The 12,968-nt window shown below is 44.4% G+C and overlaps 1 non-coding gene across 1 annotated transcript; it reads left to right on the top strand.

The window, feature by feature from the left end:
• Positions 1 to 1,165: 1,165 nt before the first annotated feature.
• On the top strand, positions 1,166 to 1,237 carry TRNAQ-CUG. The gene has a single exon. It is a non-coding gene; the product is annotated as a tRNA-Gln (tRNA).
• The last annotated feature ends 11,731 nt before the right edge of the window (positions 1,238 to 12,968 follow it).

Raw genomic sequence — 12,968 nt, 5'->3', positions numbered from 1 at the left:
AGCAGGCAGGTGAATGTGTAGAATTGCACAACTGTTGATGGGAGGTGTTGGGAGAGAATCCCTTTGTAAGTTTCCAAAAACACCAAAAAATAAAACTAGAAAGACTGTAAGTGGGAACACTGTGCTTAATGGGGATTGGCATGGGGCATGAAGCCATAAAGGTTTCCTCCGGTAGTGATGAGGATACCAGGAACTGGTCTGCAAAAACCCATGAGTACTTGCCTGGAGCATGCAGGAGGACCAAAGGGGAAGCAAGCCACAGCAAGCCACAGAGCACCTGATCCTCTGCCATGAGTGGTGTGGCTTAGCAAGTAAATGGCCAACCCTGGTGGCTTGTTAGGAGGAGGGCTGCCTGGAGAAGGACCTTCTCTGCAGTGGCGCCCCAGTTGTGGAAATCGCTCCCCAGAGAGGTTTGCCTGGCGCCATCACTTTATTCTTTTCAGCACCAGACTAAAACCTTTTTATTTTCCCAATGTTTCAAGATCTGATTGATTTAATTGGGGTTTTATTGTCAGTTGAAGTTTTTAGAACACTGTATTTTATTTTACATTGTTGTATTGTTCAACCATCCTGAAACTTTGGGTAAGGGACAGTCTAGAAAAGTTTTAAATAAATTAATGTTTTCAGCATGGCTTATTTTTTATTTTTAGTGTTCATTATAAAAACAGCTTGAACCACACCATAAGAGAAGAAGCCACAAGGGAAAAAAAGAGAAGAAGAAATTATAATATTTGTAAAGTATTTAAGAAAAGGACAAGAGTCATAGCATTGGTTATTTATATATAATACATTGCTATATATAAGTATATAACTGAACATATTGTTGTTATTAAAATAATTAAGCATATATTTTAGCAAAGGCACCCCAAATATCCATGTATTTATCTAGTTGTAGATTTTTCCCCTGAGGATGAGGGCAGGAGGCATTCCAATGGAGCAAAGCTCAGGGAACCAAGATTCAAGGTGGATGCCAGGAAGCACGTCCTATTGATTTGTACATCAAGCTGCAGAAGCGCAATGGGTGGATGTGCTGATGAAAAAGCACTCATTTTTTAATGGGTGCTTTTTAGGCACGATGTATAAATGGATATTTGGGCTGCCTTTGATGTCCATGCACAATTATCTTTCATAGTTGTAGCATTTCTTGCAACATAAAATACATGCAGGTTCCATGGTGTAATGGTTAGCACTCTGGACTCTGAATCCAGCAATCCGAGTTCAAATCTCGGTGGAACCTAGAAGAATATTTTAGATGTCAGGAAATACTTCGGTGAGGATGTTCAAGGTTAGGCTAGACATGCACATGGTAGGCTTGTCGTGAGCAGAGCCGGCTAGAGCTGGGGGTCAGACTAGATGGCCTGGGAGGACCCTTCTTATTCGCTCTGTTTCTATGTTTCTGTGTTTCTATGCCTAAAGGCCACCCATTCACAAATTGAAAATTAAATTAAATCCACCACCTACCGTGTTATAACAGATGGCCGATTAGCCTTCCAGTGTTGTAATATTAGTCTTTTAGCTGTCAAAGCAGTGCAGAAATCCCATTTACATTGACCTTATGTTAAATTCCAAAAGACAGATAATTCAAAAGAACATATGTGCCTTAAAGATTAAGACTTCCATCACAAGATTTATCTGAATTATTAACTCCCCCCAAAAGTATATTGCCATTGTGCATCGCCAATGGAGAAGAAAAACATTAACAATTGGCCAATTTAATTAAATCCTTATTAAAGGGACAATGTAGCTTCTAGTATACATACAACTTCTCTGTGAGTTGCCCAGAGAGCCTGTGGCTATGGGTGGCATAAAAATGTGATCAATAAATTAATCTGATACTCATTGGAAGGGGGAAAAGAAAAATACACAATACTCTCAACCTTTTCCCTTTAGGTTTAAGAATGACCTGGGTTTCCTCTGCTGCCTGTCCAGAGTAAACCTTTGTATCTGGTGCTTTTCTTAGGCACCAAGGGTGCTAGCCTCTTGAAGAGGCGCATTATTTGTGCAAGTGCTGTGGTGAAGGAAGCCCTGTCTCAGGGCCTCATGAACCTGGCACTGGGCTCAAGCAAGCATGTTAAAAGTCACTTACTTCTTGAAAGTTCTCAGTTCTTCTAAAACCAGCCCTATTTATTAGAGTAGGAGTGGGCAATCGGTGGCCCTTCAGGGCTTGGCCAAAAATTCCCATGAGCCCTGGCCACCGTTGTCCATGGTGTAGGATGACAGGCCCACCACCACCCGTGGACTGACCGGCCGCTGCAGATGCTGCCGCGCCCTGCTGACGAAGCTGCCACTGTGCCAGACGATGGCCATTGCAGGACCGGGGACGCTGCTGGCCTGTGGCTCCGCCATCTTGGCCGGCAAGCTCTCCGTGGGCCCTGCCCTTGCTTCTTCCCCCCGGCGTGGGTGGCAGCTGCCCCAGATTGGAAGTGGGGTGCAGGGAGGGGCCGTGGGCTTAACTCGCCGGTGGCCAAAGGGCATCATCGCCGTTTGGAACCGTTCGGGGCCGTGTGGGACTGGGCTGGGCCAGAACCTCTGCCTTTTTGTAGTGGAGTGGGTTGGAGGGTTTTAAATTGTATTTTATTGTACTGTTTTTATTTATTCCACGACTGAGCTGCTGTTTTTATGGGGTTGCCTGGGGAGCATGTGGGCGCCACCATTGGGGTGGTGTTGGGCAGGAGAAGATATGGCGTTGGGGGATTAACATGTCAGCATAGAAGAAGGAGGGACAGATGGTTGGTACCTGTTCCCCCTTCTGGTTATTCCCCCAACCGGAAGGTTCCAGGTATGCTTATCAACCGACCCTCGGGCCTGACGGTGCTGTTGCTAAATGCCAGGTCGGTCCATAATAAAACATTGCTCATCCATGATTTAATTGTGGATGGGGGGGCTGACCTGGCTTGCATTACAGAGACCTGGGTGGGAGGAGGAGGGATGTCGCCCTCTCTCAGCTGTGCCCACCTGGGTTTCTAATTCAGCACCAGCCATGCCCTGAGGGGAGGGGAGGGGGGGTCACTTTAATTTATCAACCTGTAATTTCCCTCGTGGGACTTCCTGTTCTCTCGAGACCAGGCCTAGAGTGTTTATACCTGATGGTGGGCGACTGAGACAGATTGGGGATTCCGCTGGTGTACCATGCACCCTTCTACCCATCAGACTCCCTGCCTGAGCTGACGGAGATTGTCTCGGACCTGGTGTTGAAGACCCCCAGGATGCTGGTCCTGGGGCATTTCAATCTCCATGCCAAGACTGTTCTGACCGGGGCGGCTCAGGACTTCATGGCCTCCATGACGGCCATGGGGCTGTCTCAACATGTCATAGGCCCAACCCATGAACGAGGTTACACGCTGGACCTGATTGTCTCGATGGGGCAGGAAGAGGGTGGCTACTGACCAAAGCCAAACACAGAATTGGTTCCTGGATCCAAGAGGTTATTAATGCCTCTCTGAGGGACGGCCAGGTGCCCGCTCCTTTAAAGGAGGTGATAATCAGGCCTGTCCTAAAGAAGGCATCTCTGGATCCAGAGATTGCCGCCAATTATAGACCAGTGGCCAACATCCCGTTTCTGGGCAAGGTGTTGGAACGGGTTGTGGCGGGACAACTCCAAGTACTCTTGGATGAAACTGATTATCTGGACCCATTTCAGTCTGGCTTCAGACCCGGGTATGGTACAGAATCTGCCTTGGTCTCCCTGTACGATGACCTGTGCAGGGAGAAGGACAGGGGGAGTGCGTCCCTCTTGGTTCTCCTGGACCTCTCAGTGGCTTTTGATACCATCGACCATGGTATCCTCCTGGATAGGCTGGCGGGATTGGGAGGCACTGCTTGGCAATGGTTCCACTCCTTATATTGCTGGTCGATTCCAGAAGGTGGTGCTGGGAGACTTTGGCTCTGCGCCATGGCAACTCCTCCATGGAGTTCCGCAGGGCTCCATTCTGTCCCCCTTGCTATTCAACAGCTACATGAAACTGCTGGGAGAGGTCATCAGGAGGTGTGGACTGCAGAGTCATCAGTAGGCTCTACACCCAGCTCTACACCCAGCTCATACCTCTCTTTTTCAACTACTCCAGGTGAGGCAGTGGCTGTCCTGAACTGGTGCCTGGCCGAGGTAATGGGCTGGATGAGGGCCAATAAACTGAAGCTCAATCCAGATAACACGGAGGTCCTGTTGGTAGGTGAATCGAGCTCCTGGGTAGGATCCCTGGACAGCCCAAGCCCTGACTTGGGCCCTGTCTTGGACGGGGTTGCACTCCCTCTAAAGGACAGGGTCTGCAGCTTGGGAGTGCTCCTTGACCCGGAGCTGTTCTTGGAAGCCCAAGTGACAGCGGTGGCAAGGAGCGCTTTTCTTCAGCTTCGGCTAATCTATCTACCTGGAGGAGGATTGCCTAGCAACAGTGACACACGCATTGGTTACTTCCCGGTTGGATTTCTGTAACGCTCTTTATCTGGGGCTGTCCTTGAAGACAGTCTAGATACTTCAGATTGTGCAAAATAGAGCTGCCAGGATGCTGTCGGGGACTGGGCGTTATTCTCATATAACCCAGTCCTCTATCAGCTCCATTGCCTTCCCATCGAAGTCCGGGCTCCATTCAAGGTGCTGGTTATTACCTATAAAGCCCTAAATGGCTTGGGACCAGGATACCTAAAGGAATGCCTTTTTCCCTATATGCCCTCCCACCCCCTGAGATCGGCAGCAGAAGCCCTCCTCTGGGAACCCTCTGTGAAAGATGTTAGGAGACAGAGTACCTGTTTTTCGGTGCCAGGTCAAGACCTTTTGATTTGATCAATATTTTTATATGTATTAATTGGATTTTATTGTTTGTATTTTATTGGATTTTCAGCCTGCATGGAATAGTGAATTTATTTTATTCTGATTAATGTTGTAAGTTGTCCAGAGACGGAAGTAATGGATGGCATACAAATTTTATGAATGAATGAATGAATGAATGAATGAATGAATGAATGACTGGAATTTTAGGCCAGAGCATTTGGAGGGCCATAAACGGCTCCATCCTGTCTTACGAACTTGGAAAGCCAATAAACCAAGTTTTTCTTTGATGAATCTGAGGTGAAATAGCCATCAGTGCAAACACTTGTGCCCTTGTGTCTGAAGAATGCACATGCAGCTGTGTGAACAGGTACTAGTTACATGGGATAATGTATTATTGTTTTAATCTGAATATTAAATTTCAACTGGTGTAGCAAATACTGATTTATTGTTTCAAAGAGAGGGCGATTTTTGGTTTTGGAGTAAAGATAAAAAGCCAGCAAAAGGAAGAGCTGGGCCTTGGGGTTGCCCATCTAGAGCCCCTGGACAGCCGGTTGAGCAAGGCACACAGCCAACAGGTCTTCTGGCTTCAGCACCATAGTGACTTGTACTGTGTTTCTATTCAAATTCTAATTATCATTTCTAAATTTCCACCTACACATATACATTAGCACAAGCACATTTTATGCAAATCACCACTCTCTTGTTGGAGTTGCGTGTCCTCTCTTTTGGCAATTCACAGCTGGCTACCCTAACAGTAATGTCTATTGCAAAGTAATAGTGCCATAAGCCTATACCTCCCCCTTCCCATGGGACCAAAGTAACTGCGGGTGATAGGTATTAGTGAAAAAAACAAACACAAAATGCCTGTCAGGAAAGTGGGAGAAAGATTAAATGACCTTTCTCCATCCCTCCTTGTCAACCTCAGAGCTTCTTGAAACTGCTCTTGGTTTATGTTTTGTTTAGAATTGAGGGACAAGTAGGCAGAGTAGGCACTGCTACACTGAGTAGCATCTTGCTTGGCTTGTAGGGAAGGCTTGTGATGGTGCAGGATCTCAGGCCTGCTGGCACGTTTGACCCACCTAGGGTCCCAAAATGGACCACAGACAGCCCTTGGCTCTACCCCTTGATTTATTTGTTTATTCACATATTTAAAGGCTGCCTATAACTGCCAAAAAGGATGCAGGTGGAACAGTGGTTTGATTGAAAGGTTCGAATCTGTACATGTGGTGAGTTCCCGTTGCTCCGTCCCACCTCCTACCAACCTTGCAGTTTGAAAGCATCTAAATGTGAGTAGATAAAAAGGTACCACTTTGGTGGGAAGGCAAGAGCATTCTGTGCACTTTGGTGTTTAGCCGTGCCGGCCACATGACCACAGAGACTGTCTGCAGACAAACGCTGGCTCCCTCGGCTAGAAAACCGAGATGAGCACCGCTCCCTAGAGTCAGGCATGACTGGGCTTCACGTCAAGGGGAAACCTTTACCTTTTATAACTGCCAAAAGGCCCTCCTAGGCAGCTTTCCTCTGGTGTCTGCTGGTTTCCCAGCTTTGGCCAGTCTTTGCCCTATTCTAACAGGCTGAAATGCCTCTCCAAAGGCTTAGCAAAAATATGCTTGGAATTTTGGCCCTGCCCCCTTTACCTTTGGCCCCACATGCCCGAGAAGCTCAGCTCCTGGAGGCCGAGATTTTACTGGAAGCGAATTCAGCCATTATGCTGAAAGAGGCCCGGCATCTCTGGCTTCAAAAATGTTTCTCATGGGTGTAAGCAAATGGCTGTTCCCAGCATCAGGAATGGCACCAGGAACAGGAATGCGGATGGAAGAAGAAAACAGAATCAGCTGGGAGTTTTTGCAGAATGGGGGATGTAGCGCCTGGTGTAAGAATAGATGAGGAAAAAGGCAAAGTCAGAGGGACAGGTTTAAAAGTGAGGACTGGAAGCTTACGATTGTATAACATGATAGTGGGGCAGTGTACAAATTTAACAGAAATAACTGAGACCGGGACAGCACTTCTTGCTTCTTAGTCATCCTCAGTTCTTGGACTCATGAACCAGAAGACCTGACCTAGGTGAGGTTTGGGACCAGGCTACCTGAAAGCTTGCCTTTTCCCATAGAGGCCTGCCTGGGTCCTTGGCCAAGGTCCTTCTGAGAGTACCACCATTGTCGTGAGGCTGGCGCTCCTTCCCCAACGAAAGCAATCACTCCTGCAGATACTACAAACACCTGTATTCTAAACAGCTCTACATATAAACTCAAAACAGCATGGAAAGTTGATCCCTTGCTCTAACTAACTTCAACCCACACTTTGCTGACGAACCCTCTGTACCCCCATCGGCAGGGCACTGTGAACTCTCTCTTGCTGTTGTTCAGGCAGTTGGGATTCCAGCTGTCCTGTTCTTGCATGCGCCTGCAAGAACGAGCATCCTCAAATCCCTTCTCCGTTTGGTTCTCACACTTCCTATCAGAAGATTGAGAGTCTGTTCCCACGTTCACTCCCAAATCGTCCTGTTCCCGCACTGCTGTTTTGTCTACTTTCAGCACCTCATTATTTGGCCCATTCTTACTCTCACCATCTGTGAGAGTGGGGAGTAAAGTCTGTTCTGCTGAAACCAGAAATAGCTCTTCATTGATACTCTGGTTCTCATGAGAAGTTTCCTCCCCTGGTGCGTACATAAGAGACTCTTTTGAGTGCATGCTCATGACAACCATCTTCAGAGGTACATTTGGGGGCAACATGAAGGATGGTGTCCGTGTGAGCCACTCCCAGGCTATGAAACTTCCTGCTGGTGGGCCACTTTTCTGGTGACCTTCCACAACTTGGCAAAGACGCGTGTATTTAAGCAAGCCTTTGGCATATAAGTAGGCTTGTTGTTTTTCTTTTGTTACTGTGTTTTTTTAAAAAAATGTTTATAATGTATTTGTTTCATTATTGTTTAGCCAAACTTATATTTATCTGTCACTGTAAGCCAGCTTGAGTCTTCTTTTCTTGCAAAAAAGGTGGAGTATAAATCAAATAAATAAAACTCAGAAATAGATGTCAGTGGGAATTTGTACAGCCACATGCACCTTGCTTGGAAGGAGGTGTCATTGAACACTGTGTGACTTAAATCCTAAAATATGATTAGGGTTTAGTTCATGTTACGTTAGGTATTTTGGTTTGATTATTGTGAATGTTGCTTGGCTGGATTTCAGCTGGCAGAAAATCCAATATTAGCACAGATGTTGATAACTGAGAATGCTTATTAATTTCCCTAAAATATTCTAACTGTCTCAGTGATAAAACACATTTTTGCCAGACCATATTCTGCTTTGAAAGAGAAGTGGTCATGCTGCTATCAAAACAGCGCTTCTAGAAATGAAGGTTTTCCTTGGGAATTACTTAATTAACAACTTTACACTTTGTTGGAAATCAATTAGCTTCGCTGTTTAATAACATTGATTTGCCTTTCTAATGTGCTAAGACCTATTTGTTTCTATTCTGTGAAATGAAATAGACAAATTAGACACCAAAAGGGGTTTCACTCTTAATCCCCTTGAGATGTAGCGGTCTTATGCCATTGGTTTTTCTGCATCCAAGCCTTTTCAGAGTAGTAATAATCCTGTCAACGGCCATATTAAGGCAAATGGCAACAGACTTTGCTGGAGAAAAGCTGTTCCAACAGAACAGGAAACTTCTGTTAATTGCCAATAGATCCTCTCCCCCAGACCAGCTGTACATTTGAATGTTTACACAAAGGCTTCGTTATTTCAGTGTCCGATGATCCCAAAGGGGGGAAAATGTATTTGTGATAGTGAGCTGAAAAGACTTGAACTATCGGGCTGGGGCTCCTTGGAATATGCTTAGGGTGTTCTACGTTTCTTGGAAAAAAAGCTGGCAGTCAAAACTGGTATGTCATGGAGTCTGGGCCATGTCCCATGAGTTTATTGAGGGAATGGGGAGCTGACCTGGAAGATCTAACACTGGGACAAAGGGGTCTGTTTCATGTCCTGTAGCAGCAGGACATATTGTTGAAAGCCTCACTTGATCAGGCTGAGCTCTTCTGGAATCTTGTAGGAGTAGAGATACGGTGTGCACCAAGTTTTAAAAAAAGGAGAAGATGATTGAAAAAAATGAACACATCACCTGCCCGCCCTCTGCAATACTCTCAAGTGCCACACTTACCATTTGCTGCCCAATAACCCTGGCTTTTGAAGTAAAAAGGAAGGGTAAAAGGAGTTATGCTTACATTCTTAGAGTTGTCCATAAACCCTCAGAGAAGCAAAAACAGAGAGACTCCTTTAACGGGCTGGCTTGTAGTATCACCTTCAGGCTTCAGATCGATGTTGAAGTTCAGACGTCCATCCATTCATCCATTATCATTTCTCTGAGGGGTTCTCTTGCTTTGCATGCTCTTTACATTGTACTTTGAAATGGCATCTTTTGCTCCATGCCTTATGATTTAATAAAAAAATGCCTTCATTCAGTTGCTTTACTTATTGCCTCCAAATCCTCTTAAAGAACCATCACCCTTTGGTAATACAAGAAGTGACTCTGTCACGATTACAAAATAACCCAAATTACAAGGGTTATTGCCGTACCACTTTAATAAAGTAACTTTATAAATCCTGACGAGACCAAGTGAGAATCAACAAATGGAGAACTTTCCTAACAGACTAGATGCTGTCAGTCCAAACACACAGGCCATAAGGCTAAAATTCTCGACCTACCTAAAAGTGAGTAGAGTGACTCTGCTGCTGAGTAGATATGTGTAGGATTCTATTAATTGTTTTTTAAAAATTATTTTCCTTTTTCTTTGCAGAACTTGGAGAATTTTGGAGGCCCGCATTGCAGGTGGTGATATTCAAGGAGTTATGGGGAAGTGGAAAGTAACGGTAGTTTAGCCTCTGCCTTTCCTATTTTGCACTTTTTAACATAAGTAGCCCACATGTTTTTCAGCCTTTTTTCTCTACCTTTTTGGGGGAATTGGGAAAAGTATCCATGTTTCTTTGGAATCCAGCCAATATTGCTAGGTTCTTATATAATTTGATTGAGCATGGCAGCTAAGGTTGTTACTTAATCTGCATGGATTAAGTAACATATAAGAAAATGTGAGAAATAGAGCAGCTTGGGGTGGGGGGATTCCCCAAGTGACCCTATGGAGGGATTCATTACTTGTATACCAAAGTAAACTCAAGTCATTTATATTTTAGAAGTAGAAAATGTTGAGTCTACAAACAGATATGTTTGATTTCCACTCCTTTAATATATACATTGCATTATGTCATGGAAATTGGCAAGTGTTCTAGATGTCTAAAATGACCTTATTTCTTCATTAACCCAATATATGGATTGTATTTTCCATCCTTCCTTCCTGTCACCAGCCATCATAAGTTCGTTATTCAGTGAACACATCAAGGCCGGAACAGAAGGTACTGTAATTGGTATTATGTGGAGCTCTCCAACAAGCACTCAATTAAATATTTCCATGGCTGCTTACATTTTCCATTAGTTTGGGCGTGTGTGTTTTTAATTCAGGGTGGTTGTTTACCTGATGCTACTTTATGAAGCTCTCTGCTGAGAAACCAAAGAAAATTCTTAAGTGATATGAATCAAACATTCAATGTTTATAATTGAAACAGAGGTCCAGGATATACTGTCATCCCCCAAACCTACGCATATACATATTCCAACCGGAACTCCCATTTTGTGAGTAAAATCAATCTCTCGTGTGTCATGGGAAGGTTTTAGTGCATTCTAACTGTGGACGGCACGAGAAATTCAGCCCCGTGAATCTGGCTGCCTTTCTCAGGCTGCAGTCCTGCTATGCACACTCACTAAGAGGTGAGCCCCACTGAGAAGTGTGGCAGTAACTTCCACACAGGGTCGCTCCGCCCGTCTCCCTGCATCTCTTGCTCTCCATGTTGGCCTCTCCTCTCCCACTCAGCCTAAAGTATATGCAGGCACCTGTATATGCAGGCGGCACACTTTGGATTAGCATCTGTTGTCACACAATCAACAGCCAGGAACCACCAAGTCAAGAAAGAAGTAACTTGCTGAGTAATGTTCAAAAGGCCCACTATGAACCAGGAAGCTTGTCATCAAGCAGAAAGGAAATGTGAATTATTAACCCTGAATTACTAGATCCGACCAGTATATGGCACTATTAAGCTGAGTACTACTGTGCACTGTTTCTGGGGCAAGATGACAAAATATGGCTTGGACGGGATGGATTAGCAGAGACACCGCACAGCTGCGATTCTGGCATGGCAGAGCACAGGAGCTGCCATAATTTCTCAGCTGCTAATGGCAGTTTCCTTCCACTAGAATGTTTAAAAGGCGTATTAGGAATGTACCTTCCCATTTACATTAATCTAATATATATTTAGAAAGCAGTGAAGAGAAGCTGTTACTGTTTTGGCAAGATGCTCATGCCCCAAACATAATCAAGTAGTGCTAGAAGCCAAAATCAAAACCTGCCAATAAAAGTTGTCATCGTGGTTCAAAAGAAAATTCGCCTGTACACAATTCAGTCAAAATTCCCACAGTGTATGGGAACTTAACATTGGTACAATATTTTGCATCAACCTCAAATGCATTTTTTACAACTGGCCGTTCCTCCTTGCATTAAAAAATATATTTATTTAGTAAAGGAACTGATTCTAAAATGCATCTGCATTAAGCCTCATTTTGATACTTACTTAGTCATTATTAGCAGTAATACTATTGTCAGTAAAGGTGACAAAAATGCCTAACATTCATATAGGACTTTACATGATATCTGAAGCAGCTGGATCTATATGCCTTACCCTGTGTGGTGAACCACTGATCTGCAAGAGGCAACTTCTTGGCAACTTGGCTTCTTCAGCCATATTCTGGGCTCCTCCACAATGTTCAGGCTGAGCTTGTTTTTAAGTCTCGGGTTCTTTTATTTTTAAAGAAATAAAAGAATGCAGGCAATGTTCTACCCAATTACTTAATACAACAAATATAACTTTAAATATAATTGTCACCCGTATTTCTATTCTCTGTGTCAAATGGTCCAGCAGCCCCTTAACACCAAAAAAAAAAAAAAAAAAAAAAGGGACAATGGGTTTCTGCTGACATGATATTTGAACTTAGGACTTCCTGGTACCCAGCGCAGGGTTCTGGCTACAGAGCTAGGCTAGTTCTATAACTGAAGCTGAAATGCAAATATCCAAACTGTGGCAATTGCAGCCTTGTGACTGTAGTAAAAAATAGTGGGCCTGTTGGCAGAGCAGCAACTGAGTCTAGATATAAAGTTTTATAGATGGCAAAAGAAGAAGGGGACGGCAGAGGATGAGGTGGCTGGATGGAGTCACTGAAGGAGTTGGTGTGAGCTTGAGTGGACTCCAGGGGATGGTGGAGGACAGGAAGGCCTGGAGGAATGTTGTCCATGGGGTTGCGATGGGTCGGACATGACTTCGCGACTAACAACAGCAACAAGACACTCAGCTATGAAAAGGAACTGCTTCTGTATTTGAGGACTTCTAGACTTGGCCACCACAGCTCCCTGGATCTTTGTGAACTGTAATTACTTACAATGACTTGGAGTAGAGATTGAGGAAACCGGAAATACCTGCATTGTATTTGGACAAAAACTCTTATTTAACTGCCTCTACTTATATTTTGTTGCCTGTCTTGTAAGTTGATTGTCTTTCAAAATAATTCCATAAGCACAGGAAGGGCATCTGTTGTCTTCTATTATTTCTACCAGTTGTATAAGAGCAGGAGAGATGCGAAAACTCTCATACTGGTTCAAGCTTTGGTGTAGCAGTGGCCATTTCAACTGCACCAGAGGGTAAGATTGGCCAGCATTAACTGCAAGTGATTCCAGATGAGGCATCAGTCATCTTGCTTCACTTACAGAATTGTATAAGTTGTCCAGACAATGCTGTCTTTCATTTTAACCCTCCTATGCTCTTCTACTTTGCTTCAATCTTTTTCCTTTCCACAAAACCATTAAAGAGGAAAAGATGGGATAACTGCACAATTTTTTTTAATTAGTAGCAGTAGGAGCCATCTGTCTGGAAGCACACCAGAAGGATGAACTATGCAGCAAGGGATCATGCTTCTTTCTGTTGTGTGCTAGTTCACTAGAGAAGGATAGAGGAGGATGGAGCAAATCAGAGGAGAGTGGAGGGAAGATGTCCCAGATAACCCTGAGTTTTCTGTGAAAAACACCCTGCATCCATAGGAGGAGGCAAAG

Source organism: Varanus komodoensis, unplaced genomic scaffold, assembly GCF_004798865.1.
Source record: "Varanus komodoensis strain SLA01 unplaced genomic scaffold, ASM479886v1 scaffold7_1, whole genome shotgun sequence".
Lineage (NCBI taxonomy): Eukaryota > Metazoa > Chordata > Lepidosauria > Squamata > Varanidae > Varanus > Varanus komodoensis.
The sequence above is the reverse complement of the archived record's forward strand: the minus strand, read 5'-3'. Positions and strand labels throughout refer to the sequence as shown.